The sequence below is a fragment of the Ceratotherium simum genome, chromosome 7, assembly GCF_057802395.1.
Source record: "Ceratotherium simum simum isolate JZ-2026a chromosome 7, ASM5780239v1, whole genome shotgun sequence".
Classification (NCBI taxonomy): domain Eukaryota; kingdom Metazoa; phylum Chordata; class Mammalia; order Perissodactyla; family Rhinocerotidae; genus Ceratotherium; species Ceratotherium simum.
In genome coordinates, this window is record NC_141906.1 from 20,876,230 (window position 1) to 20,891,250 (window position 15,021).

Genomic DNA, 15,021 nt, shown 5'->3' on the forward strand with positions numbered 1-15,021 from the left:
TCAGCCACTTGAACTAGCTTACGCAGAAGAGGGCACTTAATTATAAAGATTTGAAATATTACATGAAATTCAAAGGCAGGAATGCAGCTCATCTCAGAAGATACTATGATCAGGGATGGAAAGCTGTCAGAACTCTCTTGGTCTCTTTTCTCTTGCTTTGTGGATCTTTTTCATCCTTCCTGTTCTTTTCACATTTTTCCTGCAGCCTGGTTTTCTGCCTTTCTCCAGGCTACAGGATGGGAAAACAGGTCTGCGGACAGCTCACGATTTTCTGTGTTATGACATTCTATGTTTCTATGTTAGCTACCTAGAGAAAACTGGAAATCTCTCAGTCCTAATTCCAAATTCCTGGGAGAGGGATATGATTGGCTTGGCTTGAGGTGGGTACCTACTATTGGAGTGATCAACTGTAGCCAGGTGACCTAGTTACCTTGTCTGAGGATTCAGGGCTAGTTCCCAGAAAGAGACATCTGACTATACTGCTGTTTTTTAAACGCAACTTGCAACTCATCTAGGGGTCAAGAAACCATTGAGAAAGTGGAGACCAGCATTAAAAAGAGATAAAAAGTATCAGGGTGCATAGCATGTGGTATGAGTAATATTTTATAAAACTTTTATCAGTTATTAAATGTACAGGTACATGTGTACTGGGTCCTAATGTAAAATATATTTCTTTTGGTAGATTATAGTCCAAAAAGTTTGAAAAACCCTGGGCTGGGCAATCTGGTAGGATTCTGCTCCAGAGATGTAATAAACACTATTCTTAAAATAATCCGTCTAGTAAATGCAGAGATGTCTTGAGTATTTTTTTAAACATAATCTCTTAATATAAGCAGATGGCATAAGGGTAAAGTATGACTCATTACAGGCAATTTTTCAAGAGTGAAAACAAAATGGTACAAACACACAGCTTTCCGATGGTCTGGCTTACTTCAGGATGAAATGCAGACAGTAGCTCCCAACCTGGTTTTGTATCAAACTCACTTGAAGACCTTTTAAAAATGGTTTCATGGGATCCATTGAATCAGAATTTCTGGAAGTATAACCTGTGAATCTGTATTTAAACACAAAATGATGGAAAACAAACAGAACTCCCCAGATGTCTCTGATATGTAGCCAGGTTTGGGACTCACTGACCCAGAGAAGATACAGAGGAAGGGTCATCTGTATGCCTTTCAAATAATTCTCCATAACCGCAGTTTCTCTCAACCAGTTTTTCATAGGCATTAGAAAGTGGACAAGTTCAAAGTTATTTCTCGGTAAGGATCTGGAATGTAAGGCTTCATAGCTGCTGATTAAAGGCAGATCCACACTCTTCACAGCCCAATGAAGCAAATGGTAGAGTTGATCTTCTTTTGTAGGACATAAGTGGTGCTAACATTCATGCTTGGATGGGGGCAGGGTTGGGGGCGAGGGGCAGAGAGAAAATTTCTGTAGACTATTCCAGACCCTTGTTAGACAACAGTTCTGTATTTCTCCAAAGCAAAGTCTGGCCAAGACGCCAAAGTTCTGCGGTACAGGACATGGTGGGGATTATTTTTGCTTGGAAAATGTACAAAAATTTGAAGTTACCAGTTGCCCACCATGGCCATTTTGACAGGATGAACCAGTTGCCAAATGTAGCCTTACCTCTAAGCAATAAAATGAATCGATCTGCTGTACCAAGTTATTGGCTCTCAAGCAAATTTTTGAGGACATCTGCCTCAAATAATTAGGCTAGTATTAGGATGGTTGAATTTCTTCCTCACAGCTGCTAGAGAGCAGGACCCACGTCCACAGAGGCCATTCCTAGTTCAGGTCAAGAAATTCATTAGCATACAGCTGGAGTCTGTATTTTAGCTTCTGTCGCGGGAGGTATGCATTCAGAGGGGTCCACAGAGGTTTGTGGCTAAAACATATATCTGAAAATTGTCATTTGGTCTGTCAGGAGCTTTCTCAGCCCCTCTGTGGAGACAAATCCCTTCCACCCCGGACCTCCCCCCAGCACTGATATCTGGTTCATTCTGCCGTCTTTTTAGGCCAGCTCTGCACTCACTGCATTGCAAGGCTCGCAGCCCCAGCTCCAACCGGCTGGACGACGAGACCTTGGGCCTTGAGTGAGAATACTGGCCTGGACATCACCTCAGTACTGTGGTAGCACTGTGAGGAAATTTTAATTTCGTGTAACATGTGGCTGCTTCTCTGTCCCCAAGACAGGATTCTCAGGTCCATGCCTAAGAGGAGCTGCTCGCGCGGGCGCGTCCTCGCCAGCCCCGCCGCGGGGAGAAGGAGCTTCGCGCCACCAGCGCGCTTTGTCCCCGCGCGGCCCCCGTCCACTTCCCTGCCGAGCCGCTGGCCGAAAAGTTTGTCCAGGTGTGGAATTCCGGGCTCGGCGACCGTCAGCGCGAAGTGTGGGCGCCGGTCGGAGGCCCGCCTGCTAGCCGGCCGGAGTGAGTGGCCACTGGCGTCGCCTCCCCGGGCGGGCCCCACGGGAGCGGGCGGGCGGCCCCGGGCCGGAGCGGGACCCGAGCGTTGCTATGGCAACGCGCCCGCAAACTGGCCGCTGGGCCTCCGGCTGCCGGTCGGCTGGCGGCCCCGCCGTCCTCTTCTAGTGTCTCCGGGGGCCGGCCGTTGGGACCCCATTTCCCCCGGGTCTGGTGTTTGGGGTGGTCCCTGGCTGCCCCGGTTCATCTCCACCTTCTCACCTCCGCCCCATCTTGGGATCTGAACCTTTTTGAAAGTTGAAAGGGAAGTTACATTAGGGTAAGTGTAATTTGGGAAAAGTACCGCGTCCTTAAATGTTTTGAAGTTGCGGTTTTTTTTTCTTTCTCTCTTTTTTAATCTCATAGAGTTTGGGACTTAGTAGGACTTCGTTATATTGTAGCTCTTTCTTACAGCGTTTAATATAGTCCCTTGCACACAGGAGGAGATGGTATGCATAAGAGCAGCTCCTTACTGGCTATGTAAACTCTACCTCAGTTTCCTCATCTGTAAATGCGGATTATAATTTCTCACAAAGTTGTGGGCTTGCAGGAGCCTGTATGTGAAACTGCTTTGTGAACAGTAAACATAAAGCACTTGAGAGTTAGTTGTGAGGGATATTTGCATACTACAAGTGGTTTGATGCCCCTGGTGCCACATCACCAGCTAAGGCGACCACCAAACAACTCCAGTATCCAACCAGAAAATAGGGTGGTCATGCAGTGGAGGAGGGTTCTGTGAATGGGAAGAGACAGCAGCAAATTTTGAACCTAAACTTTCTCTCCTTGTTTTATACACTCCTCCAGGCCCGTGGCTTCAAATTACAACCGATATGCAGATATCTCACACATTTAAATTTCCAGTTTGCATAAATCTCTAGTGTCCCTTATCTAAGTGAATCATACCATCATCCATCTAGCTTGCAAGCCAGAAATCTTGGATTCATCCTTGACACCTGCCACTCCTTCTCCTTCCATATCCCTATCATCATCAAGGTCTGTTCATTTTATCTTCAAACCAGTCTCAAATTCATCCACTTATTTCTGTTTCTACCAGCGTCACGCTAGACTGAGCTACCATTATCTCCTGCGAGGTCTCCTGTAGAGCCTCCTAACTGGTCTAAAGGTAGTCACTCTGTCCTTTTGGTATTCCCATCTGTTCTTTGCACTGCAGCAGGAGTAATCTTTTAAAAATTAAAATTTTTTTTCCCCTACCCCCGTGTTTAAAATCCATCATGACTTCTCATTACTCTTAGGATAAAGATACATCTGTTTAATTGGCCTATAAATTGAGTGACCATATACTTTATCATTCAGACCAAGATACTTTTGAGAGTAAAAGACAGTGCTGTTATTTACACTGGGACTGTCTCTCAGGCCAACTGGGGCAAATGGTCACTCTACCTGTAAGGCCCTGTGGCATCTTCCTCTTCTCCAGCCTTATCTTACGCTAGGCTTCCCTGGTTCTCTGTGTTACAGTTGCGCTGGCTCTTTTTTCAGTCCTTTGTCACCAGTTTACCTCCTATACAGGGCCTTTGCACATGCTCTTCTTCTTGCCAGGTATTCTCTTCTCTTTTCTCTTTAGTCTATTTTAGTTAACTCTTGCTCATCCTTCACATCTCAGATCAAATGTTTCCTCAGGAAAACTGCCTCTGACCTCTCTGTTTAGGACCAATGTCCTTAGGGTGTAGGCTCTTCTGACACAGTTCTCTTTCCTTAGTAGCACTTGTCACAATTACAGTTTTATTTGTGTGTGTGTCTGGAACATGGAATGTAGTTAATAAATACTTGAATGTTTGAATTATAAGCATTTTCCCATGTCATTAAGCAGTCTCTGAAAATAGCAATAGTGGTTAAGAGCACAGACTCCAGAGTCAGACAGATGCTTAGATTTGAATTTCAGCTCCACCACAGTTCCTTATCTGAAACCCGTGGGGCTAGTTGTGTTTTTATAATTCAGAATATTTCAGATTATAGAAAGATAACATGGTGTATATTCTGTATCACTTCTAGGGCATCTGGGGCAGCACCCCATAATCAAACACATTAATTTTTCTTTAGTAAGATGACTTCACTCTAAGTGGGATAAAGACTATACATAGTTTCACTTCAGTTCAGGTCAGATTTTGCCAACAAATGAGTTTGCCACAAATTTATGAAAACACTTGGTTTTCAGAGCTTTTTGGATTTTAGAATTTCAGATAAGAGGATGTGAGTCCATCCCATTGTAACCTTGAGCAGATCACTTAACTTCTCTGTGCCTCAGATTCCTCATGGTAAATGGAGATGATACTAGCACCTTCCTCCCTCGTAGGTTGTATTTGTGGTGGTGGTGTGAGGAGTAAAAGAAACATGTTAACTGCTTAGAACAGTGAATGGTCCCTAGTCAGTGCTAGAGAAGGGTCAGCTCTTATTATATCATTTTTATTGACTCCATAATAATCCACATTATGGATGAACCATAATTTATTTGCAATTTACTTATTATGGGATATTTATATTTCAAGTACAGAAATGTAGAGATGAATGTCTTTATACTTAAATCTGTTGACTAGATTTTTGATTACTGAAGATCAATTCCTAAAAACGAAATCACAGAATCAAAGGTCAGGGTCATTGTGAATGCTCTTGAAACATTGCCACGTTGTCCTTCAGAAAGATTATACCAATTTAGCATCCCACTGTCAGTTTTATGATACTTGTGTTAGCATTATTATTAACAAAAATCTTTGTTAATTTTACGGATAAAAATAGTACCTCCTTTTTTTTTTTTTTTTTTGTGAGGAAGATCAGCCCTGACCTAACATCCATGCTAATCCTCCTCTTTTTGCTGAGGAAGACCGGCTCTGAGCTAACATGTATTGTCAATTCTCCTCCTTTTTTCCCCCCCAGAGCCCCAATAGATAGTTGTATGTCATAGTTGCACGTCCTTTTAGTTGCTGTATGTGGGACGCAGCCTCAGCATGGCCTGAGAAGCGGTGCGTGGGTGCGCGCCCAGGATCCAAACCCCGGCAGCCAGCAGCGGAGCGCACGCACTTAACCGCTAAGCCACGGGGCCGGCCCCTAGAACCTCCTTTTTTTAACTCACATCTTTCATTATTAATGTGTTTAAGCATTAAAAAATTTTGTTGTTAGCTATTAGATCATTCTTTTCTATGAATTGTCTGCACAAGTTCTTTGATGGTTTTTATACTGGAGTCTCAGTTTCTTCTGATCACTTGTTTAATTGTTTGATTTCAGCCTCCCCCAGCCCAGGCAGGAGCCAGTATGCTGGGCTTTGGCTAGAATTAGTTGGATAAGGTATCCCTGGAGCCGGGGGCGAGTTGTTACTTGCCTGCTGGCTACAGAACAATGTAGAAAGCAGTGTTTCAGAGGCTGAGTGTTGGGGAAAGTCTGAAATCAAGACCAGGCTGACTGTTTATTTGAATCTTCAGTCTAACAGGGCTTGGAAGAAAGAGTGCATCCAGGTAGGAGGCAGAGGACCAGGGCAGAAGAAACAGGCAGAGTGATCCTGAAAGCTGGGAGAGAGAAGCTGTAACCTCTTTTTTTGTAGGGACCTTGCAATTTCTTGTATGGCTGAGGAGGGGAATGCTGGGGGCACTGTCTTGGCCAGACACTGATTTGTGTGAACTCTTGATAGAATAAGGATATTACCCTTGCTTGTCATATGGGGCATTTCCCCCACAGTTGCCTTTTCATTTAATTTATGTTGGCTTTTGACTTATAGAAATTAAAACAATTTTGTATTGTCTTTTATGTTATATCCGAATCTTTCCTTTTGTGATTCATTGCTTTTATGCTTAGAAAGTCATTTCCATGCAGAGACCAAATAACTACGTTTTCTTTAAAAATGTTATTTTGTGATGTCAACACTCCAGGAAGAATTAATAAAAGTAAGTAAGAGAGTTGAGTAGTATGATTTCCAATAAAAAACATAAAAGATGATGATACAAGAGGTGATAGTCATGTCATCTTCATGTCTCCTTGAAGATAGAAGAAAAGAGCTTACACTGCTGTAAGGGAGATCGAGGAAGACTTTATCTGACAGTATCTGTCACACATTGTGATCTTGTAGAATCGTATCCTTAGAGACTTTTAGGAGTGTCCTGAAAGAGAAGATGTGATCTGTGAAGATACTTTCTACTTCTTTGTCCATCTGATGATCCTATGTAGTATTTCAAGCACCCACAGTAGTTAGATACTGAGAAGTAATTTCCCTATTTTAAAAGAGGCTTTAAAAAGGGAAAATGTAATGTAAAATTAGTTGCTGACCTTCTTGGCGTTGGTAAATTAGTATGCTTTAAAATGTGCTTCAGAAAGAATTCCCCTTCCTGCTGAGCTCAGATGTGGATCAGTGAGGCGAGTTGTGCTTTGCTTGGCTCTGTCTTAGGGTTCCAGAATGTGAAGAGTGGACAACTTATTGTTAAACTGTATTAATATAGCTTTTCTTAGTTTATTAAATAAATAGTAGGGTGCATGAGAAAATAATCACCTCACAAATTCCTGCAATTTTATTGAACTGAAGTTTTATTTCAGAAAGGTTTATAAGATGAGGGGCAGTAACTTTTATAATTAATCAGAATATCCTTTCTACTTATGATAGACTAATAATCTTTATTAATAACCGTTAACTTGTCAGTTTGAATATCAATGGGGATGTGGTATTACATGAGGAATGAAGCAAGAGAAAACAACTGTCTATTGATGAAGGTAGGTAGATTTAGAAATATTGTTACTATTTGCCTTATTTTTTTATCTAAATTATTTAGTAAACATTATTAACTATTATAAACATTCATTCAACAAATATTTATCAGGCACCTACAATGTTCCAGGCACAGTTCTAGAATATTGTGTTATATTTTCACTTTTACATTGTATATGTACAAAGTATGCTTGTGATTCAATATTCTTAACATGAGCTGTGTTTCTTCGGAAAAACTGGTCATTTGGAGTCACATGTATTCATTCAGGGAATCTAAGAAAAGCCTTATAGAAAATGTTCATCCGGTCTCTAAGGTTGAGATGCTGGTAATTGAAAGTTCTACTCTGTTACTTTGTCGTTATCACGGTGGAACGCTCCTCTGCGGTGACAGAGCTTGCTGGGAGAGAATCCATTACCATTTACCAAAGGCAGTGCATCTGAGGCTCAGGTTCTTATACCTGAATTCTTTCACGTCTGTTTGCTGTTAGCAGATCTAACATAGAGGCTCTTATATCTGCTCCAAGGAGCTCAGCTTCCAACCAGCTGAGGTATTGGGAAGAAAGCAAATATTTTATCCTTGGACGTTTTTCATGGAAATCAAATTAATTTTTCCTCTCAATCTTCTTTATGTTGGTGTTCAGTTTATGGCAATAAAATTCAATACTTTTCATATTTTTTATTATGAATATAAACACCAATGTCCAGAAGTGATTTTGAAGTTAACTTAATTACTTTTCTGTCATATCTCTTTGATGGTACATATGTTATAATGTTTACACTTAGCTCCTTTTTGTAGTTCCATCTCACTTTTTTTGTTGAGATATAATTAGCATGCCATAAAATTCACCCTTTTAAAGTGTACAATTAAGTTTTTAATATGTCACAAGGTTTTGCAACCATCACCACTAATTCCAGAATGTTTCATCACCCCGTAGAAGAAACCCCACAGCATTAACAGTCACTTTCCGGTCTCCCCTCTTCCAGCCCTTGACAAACACTAATCTGCTTTTTCTCTCTATGGATTTGCCTGTATGGACATTTCATTTAAATGAAATCATACAATATGGGACCTTTTGCTTTTGGCTTCTTTCACTTAGCATGTTTCCAAGAATCATTTCTGCTGTAGTATGTATCAGTACTTCATTCTTTTTTATGACCAAGTAAAATTCCATTGTGTGGATATATGACATTTTGTTTATCCATTCATCAGTAGTAGATGCCCATTTGGGTTATTTCCTTTTTTTGGCTGTTATAATGCTGCTATGAATATTTGTGTACAAGTTTTTGTGTGGATATATGTTTTCATTTCTCTTGAGTATATATGTAGGAGTGGAATTGCTGGTCATATAGTAACTCTATGTTTAACTTTTCGAAGACTGCCAAACTGTTTTCCAAAGTGGCTGCACCATTTTACATTCCCACCATCAATGTATGAGGGTTCTCCACATCATCAACACTTGTTTCTTGTCTTTCTTTTTGATTATAGCCATCCTAGTAGGCATGAAGTTGTACCTCCTTATAGTTTTGATTTGCATTTCCCTGATGAATAATGATGTTGAACATCTTTTCATGTGTTTATTGGACATTTGTATATCTTTTTTGGAGAAATATCTATTTAAATCTTTTGCTTATTTTTTATTTGGCTTGTCTTTTTATTGTTGAGTTGTAAGAGTTCTTTCTATTCTGGATACTAGACCCTTATCAGATATATGATTTGCAAATATTTTCTCCCATTCTGTAGGTTGTCTTTTTACTTTCTTGATAGTGTCCTTTGAGGAACGAAAGTTTTTAATTTTATGAGGTCCAGTATATCTATTTTTTCATTGGTTTCTTGGCTTTAGATGTCATATCTAAAAACCTATTGCCTAATTCAAGGTCACAAAGATTTACCCATATGTTTTCTTCTCAGAGTTTTGCAGCGTTAGCTCTTACATTTAGGTCTTTGATCCATTTTGAGTTAATTTTTGTATACGTGTGAGGTAGGGGTCCAAATTCATTCTTTTGCATGTGGATATCCAGTTGTCACAGCACCGTTTATTGTACACTCCACTTTATTTGTTTGAGTCAACTTGTAAGTCATGTTTTGGGGAAACAGAATTTGGCTGATTCCTTGTCACTTCAATTAGATGCCACCATCCTACAAAGAGGACATTCCAGGCAAAGGAACATCTGTATTGCTAGCTAGGACATTGGTTCCAGATTTCTCTGTCAGTTTATAACGTAGTGAATTGGCTTGTAGGGGATGTAAGCTTCAGGGCTGCTTCCCCCTCCAATCTAACTTAAGGCCTCTAAGTGGATTCATGTGGCTGCCTCCTTGCCATCTTTTCTCTGAATCATAACCTGATTCCCGCTTGACCTGGGAATTTTACCAGAGTAAAAGAGAGTTTCTTCCTTCCAAGCTGGAGAAGCCCTAAAATTTTCCTTCCAGCCTTATGGGAGGAACAGGAAGAGCCAAATGAATCTTTCCACAGAGAAAAGGGGGGATCTTCAAGGGAAGACAGAGCTTTTCCCCTCTTTGTACTTCACATTAAAAGCTCCTCCCTCTGGAATCATGACCTAATTGAGCCTTGGCTAGTTTCAGAGTTCCTTTTCCTTGGAGTGGAGTAATAGCGAAGAGAGCCTTGTCTTCCTCCCAGAGGTTCAAGTGTGCAATGTGGAAAAAGCTTAGGATTGGGGTCAGGCACACCTGAGTTCAAATTTTGTTTCCGCATCTCTGTCTTTGGTTTCTTTATCTATAAAATGGAGTTTATAATCCCAACTTCCCAGGATTATTATGAAAAACAAATCAAATGTCATATGTAAAGTGCCTAACAAATTTGTAGCCCCTCAATAAATGCTAGTTTCCCTTCTTTCTTTTCCAAGTTTTCTGGGAAATTTGTACAAATACAGTTTTTTAAAAACTCCATAGAATCTTAGAGTTGGAAGGGATCCTCATACTCATGACCATAACACTTTGCTGAATCTGTCAAAACTCTTTTCAATTTATTCACTTGATTTATTCAGTCGATTTTTATTGATCACTTACTGTGTTCAGGCACTGTTTTCTGTATGTCTGTCATAAGTCACTAGAGGGGAGATGACAGACATACATGACACAAAACCTGGCGCATGGTTGTCACTTCACTTATCCTCACTTTCCTCATTTGATTCATTCGCTTACTAAATTATGAGCCAGACCCTGTGCTGGGTTCTTGGAATACAAAGATATACCCGTTGAGAGCTCACAGTCTGTTGTGGAGGGAAGCAAACCAAGAAATTACAATGTCCTATGTGAGAGTGCTATAAGAGACACATAGATTGGTGCCATGGGAGCTGGAGGAGAGCACTGCTTGGGGAAGTCGGGTGAGGATGAGCAAAAGGGGAAAGGAATCTGAGGCAGAAAGGACAGCAGGCCTGAAGTCCTGGAGGTGGGAAAGAGTGTAGGCCTTTAAGGAAGTTGATATCCAGGAGAATGATTGGAGACAATGACTGGACAGGCAGCAGTGCCCAATTTACAAAGAGCCTGTTATTCTGGGCTGAGATTTGAGGTCAGTTTTGATGGAGAAGACAGAAGCACAAATTGTAGTTAAGAATTAATATCTCTTTTGGTTTTATTCTTATTCTAAGCCTAGCTTTAAAAAAATCCTTTTCTTTGTCTTTTGTCTTGAGCGTTTTCCCCAAGCGTCTGCTATTTTGGGCTTTTGCCTTCTTGATTCTCTTCTTGTAGCATCCTGCCGCTTTAATATTGTCATAGGTTACTTGCCTATCTACTTTGGGGTTATGACCTTATAGCTCATGGAGAACTCCCTTTCTTTCTTTCCCTTTCAAGCTGTATACTTTCCCTGGAAAGGTCTACCTCCTGTTTGCCTGAGGGCTTAGTCAGTAACGGGAAAGATTTACCAGGTTGGCTGAGATCTAGTGGAGAGAGAGCTATTAGAGAAGGGCCAGGTATAGGGGGAAGGCCCCTGAACTAGAGGTACTGTCTTCTTATGCTTCTGATGTTGGCACAGTCATAGCCTCTCTTCTGATGTTCTCCCATAGTCACTCACTGATTGGCTCTGCCCCAGGCCCAGGGCTGTATCTCTCAGGTCTCTCTTGCTTTGCCTTATTCAGAGTAACTGAGGGGTTGAGGAGTGGCCTGGCAGCTCAGGAGTCTTAGTCTTACTGGGGGCAGCCATCCTCTATGTAGCCAGTCATTTATCCCCTCAAGACACAGTCTAAGCTGGTGCTTCAGACATGAAAGAATCTGTCTGAATTTCCAGAGTTCACTTATGTGGGACTGAGTTCTGAGATCCTCCCTATATTGTGAATTATTGAAGGAACTGGCCTTGAAAAGAAGATTGTTTAGGAGTAGAAAGCGAGGGTATGACAGCTGTTTTCAAATATTTTAAGGGTTGTTCAAGTATAGTAGACAAGGTCCCAATTCTGGTATTGAAATCTGGTCCTGCCTCTTACTAGCTTTGTTTTTTATACATCTAAATTCCTTTCAGCCTGAAATAATTCTGTGGTTCAATAAATGTATCAGGCAGTGACTATACCAATTAGATCTAGATTCTTGAGGTAGATTGAGTGGCAGCATTTTAGCTTTTTGAGCTCAGCCACTAGTGAATTGAAATAGTAATAGCTGTATTTATTATACTCAGAATTGAATGAGTTATTAATAAGCCGTTCCTTAGCCCCATATTATCTCTGTTTTACAGACTAATTTTTTTCAATAGGATTTCCTTAATTGTATCAAATGTTTCATTCCTAGAATGCTTAACATGTCTGATTGGTATAATCTCCAGGGAAACTAAGCAGTCTTAATTACATCTAGTATTTTGATTTCATTTGATTCTTTAGATGAGATTAAAAGTAATTTATTTTAAAAGCTATGACTACTCTCTATATACGTATACTTATTGCAAATTTAGAAAGTTTTGGTCATATTACATTAGCATTACCAGTATCTCAGAAAATTTAGGTTGTGGACTAGCAATAATGTGGTTAACTTCTTTCAGAATGAATATCTGGATGATACTATCTATATTTTTACCACCCTCCCCCATTTTTCTCATCACTGTCTTTGGATAGCATTGGTTATATTTTCTGTTTGTCTAGCCATTTCCACAGTACACGTCAAGACTTTCTCCCTAGGAAGCAGAGGATTCTTTGGTTTGACTTTTTCCCAAATACCTGTTTCCTGGTGGGTAAATGTTGGTAATAATTTGTAGAGTATGACTTTTAGTTCTAGATGCCATTTTTCAGTAGAGATATTGGCAAATTGAATTTCACTCAGAGGAGGGTGAAGGGCCTGGTATGGTGAAGGGTTTTTAAATGATATGAAAGACAGCCGAGGGTATTGGGGATGTAGAAAAGATGGCTAGCCTCTAGGAAATATGACCAAGGGGACACATGCTCATTTTCTTCACTAGGCATGTCTATAAGAAGGACAGACTAGGTATGTCCTGTAGGAAGATTTATAGGGAGATAATTTTGGCTCACTATGAGGAGAAACATTCTGTCATTGGTGTCCAATGAAATGAAGTTCCTGTCATTGGAAAACTTTTAACAGTGTCCATGTCAGCATCCATCAGATCTTCCATGAAAGAAATTCCATGCTGTATCAGATGTCCTTTGATGTTCTTTCCAATTCCTGAATTCTGTGGTTGCCTGTCTACTCCTGATACTATGATGTGGTGACTTTGCCATTCTAGGTTTTACTTCAATGATTTATATGATTGATTTTATGTTCCTGAACATACCATAGCCAAGAAGGCTGTGACATGGTGCATTAAAACTGCCTGACATTAAATTGTTTTTGTAGATAATTCAAAAAGTGGATATATACCATATGCACATATACACTTATACACATACCCGTATATCTGTTTTGTATAATTGAGAGTTTCTATACTTTCATAATTTTGTCCTCTGTTGCTATTGTTATAAAAATTATAAAGCTATATGCTATAGAGACCTCTGAGTCTCATAAGAAAATGTTTTTTATTTTGAACATTTATCAAATTTATTTAAAAAAAAATATAGTTCTGTTAAATCTTCAAAATAGAGCCAGGCCTTTGTGAAAGCAGGAATGAAAAACTGGTGATTTTATTATGAGATTATTTGAGAAAGATCTATAAATAAAATAGTATGGACATTCAATTAGTGTCTTAGATATTTAAGAATAGGAAATGGGAGCACTATAGTCATTTTGGAGAATTGTGTTTTCAGACTCGCTTACTAATTGGATTGTTGAGTGCAGTATCAGTAGTTTCAAATGGAATTGCAATTCATTGCAATTCTGACCTGTGGTAATAGATATAGAGGTAAAATGAAATCCATCTTCCTGAAGAACTACTGGTTTTATGATATGATTAAATCTGATTTTAAAATAAAGCATTAAGTGCAAACCACTAAGAGTTCAAAAAATACTTATAGGTCCCATGCAAGAAGATTTAGTGCGTTTAGCTTTCAAACAGTTTGCTCATTGTGGATGAAATGCCAATAAATTAATAAAATAGGGGAAGTTACACATATGCTCTTTGGAATGGGCTCATCCTCCAGGGACAGAGGGTTCTCTTTCAGAATAGACTTTCTTCTGAAGTGGAAAGGCCCTGTGTAAGTGTTGGATTTCTTTCCTAAGTCATTGGAGAAGTCTGTTTTCTGGGATGAACCTCAGTTCAATGTGGGTGCTATTTAAGCTTTGATTTGGTATGGTGAAAAAGAAAGTCATCATGCTGGGAGAATTTCCCTGGTGATAAAGATACAAGTTTTATAGGACTTTTAAAATTCTTTTTAATACTTTTCATTTAAAGAGCCCAAAGCATATGTGATTATGAAGGATTACATCTCTCTTCCATGAACTCGTATGCAGCTCAGGCCATCGGTATTAGAGAACATGGGAAATGTCCCTAAGTTCTTTGGGGAGCGAGGTAAACCCTTGGCAATCTTGGATAAACAGATTCTCTGACTGCCAAAAACAAACCTTCCATAGGATAGTCTTTTCTTCTAACTCCAGCGTGAATACTGTGCAATGTAAATAGTTATATTTAATGTTGAAATAATGATTTTTCAAATATTTGGGTATCTGATACAAATACTGAACAAATGAATTTATCACTTTATATCTGAACATTTTAGAGTCACGTTGCTAATTGAAAACATGACAATGAATTTCTATTGAGAATATCCAACATTTTTCTTTTTTTCCAGCCTTAATATAAGTAAAATATTCTCATATGTATTTCTCAAAATATTAATAATATTGGCCATGGACACCCATTTTTGAAGTATTTGGATCGTTGTAGCTTCTTAGACACCTAGCTGGGGCATGGAACAGCTTTTTTCTTTTTCTCTTCCCACTTCTGCTCCACTCCCCCCACCCCCCGCCTCTTTTCTGCCTCTGCACTTCTACACAGGATATAAGAACTCTACGTGGAGCTTCTTGCTTTGTAAGCTTATTTGTAGACTACCATTGGGATGAGACAGAGTAGTCATTATTTCTATTATTAATTCATATTAACTTACATTTCACTGAATTATCTGAATGTTAACTTTCAATAGTTTAACTTCTTTCAGGCTTCTTTTCCTTACATCTGTGGGAGTTCTCTACCACTTCAGCTGCTACCTTTTGGCTTATTTGTGTAAATAGATTGCTCTTTCTCTTCCTTTTCCTTCCCTCCTTCTTTTTCTCCTTTCTACAAATACTGAATGCCTACTATATGCCCTGTGATAGCCCTAAAGGTACAATGAGGAATTAATGGCACCACCTGTGTCTTCATGAGAGTCAAGGGGGGGGAGACTAAATAAATAATTATGATAGAATGTGATAAAAGTAATACCAGAGCTATATATAAAGTGCTACAAAGTATGGAGGGTGGAGAAACTTACTTTGTA

The 15,021-nt window shown here is 39.6% G+C and overlaps 1 protein-coding gene across 5 annotated transcripts in view; it reads left to right on the top strand.

Annotated features, from left to right (window-relative positions):
* Positions 1 to 2,326: 2,326 nt before the first annotated feature.
* STK33 (serine/threonine kinase 33) overlaps positions 2,327 to 15,021 on the top strand; it is a 131,791-nt gene continuing 119,096 nt past the window's right edge. For 2 of the 5 annotated variants that reach the window (XM_087433255.1, XM_014782748.2), the window contains exon 1: positions 2,346 to 2,742. The gene's annotated coding sequence lies outside the window, so the exon portion shown is untranslated. Of the gene's footprint in view, positions 2,743 to 15,021 lie in introns of all 5 variants that reach the window. The other 3 variants (XM_087433256.1, XM_087433258.1, XM_087433257.1) reach the window with 3 other exon arrangements.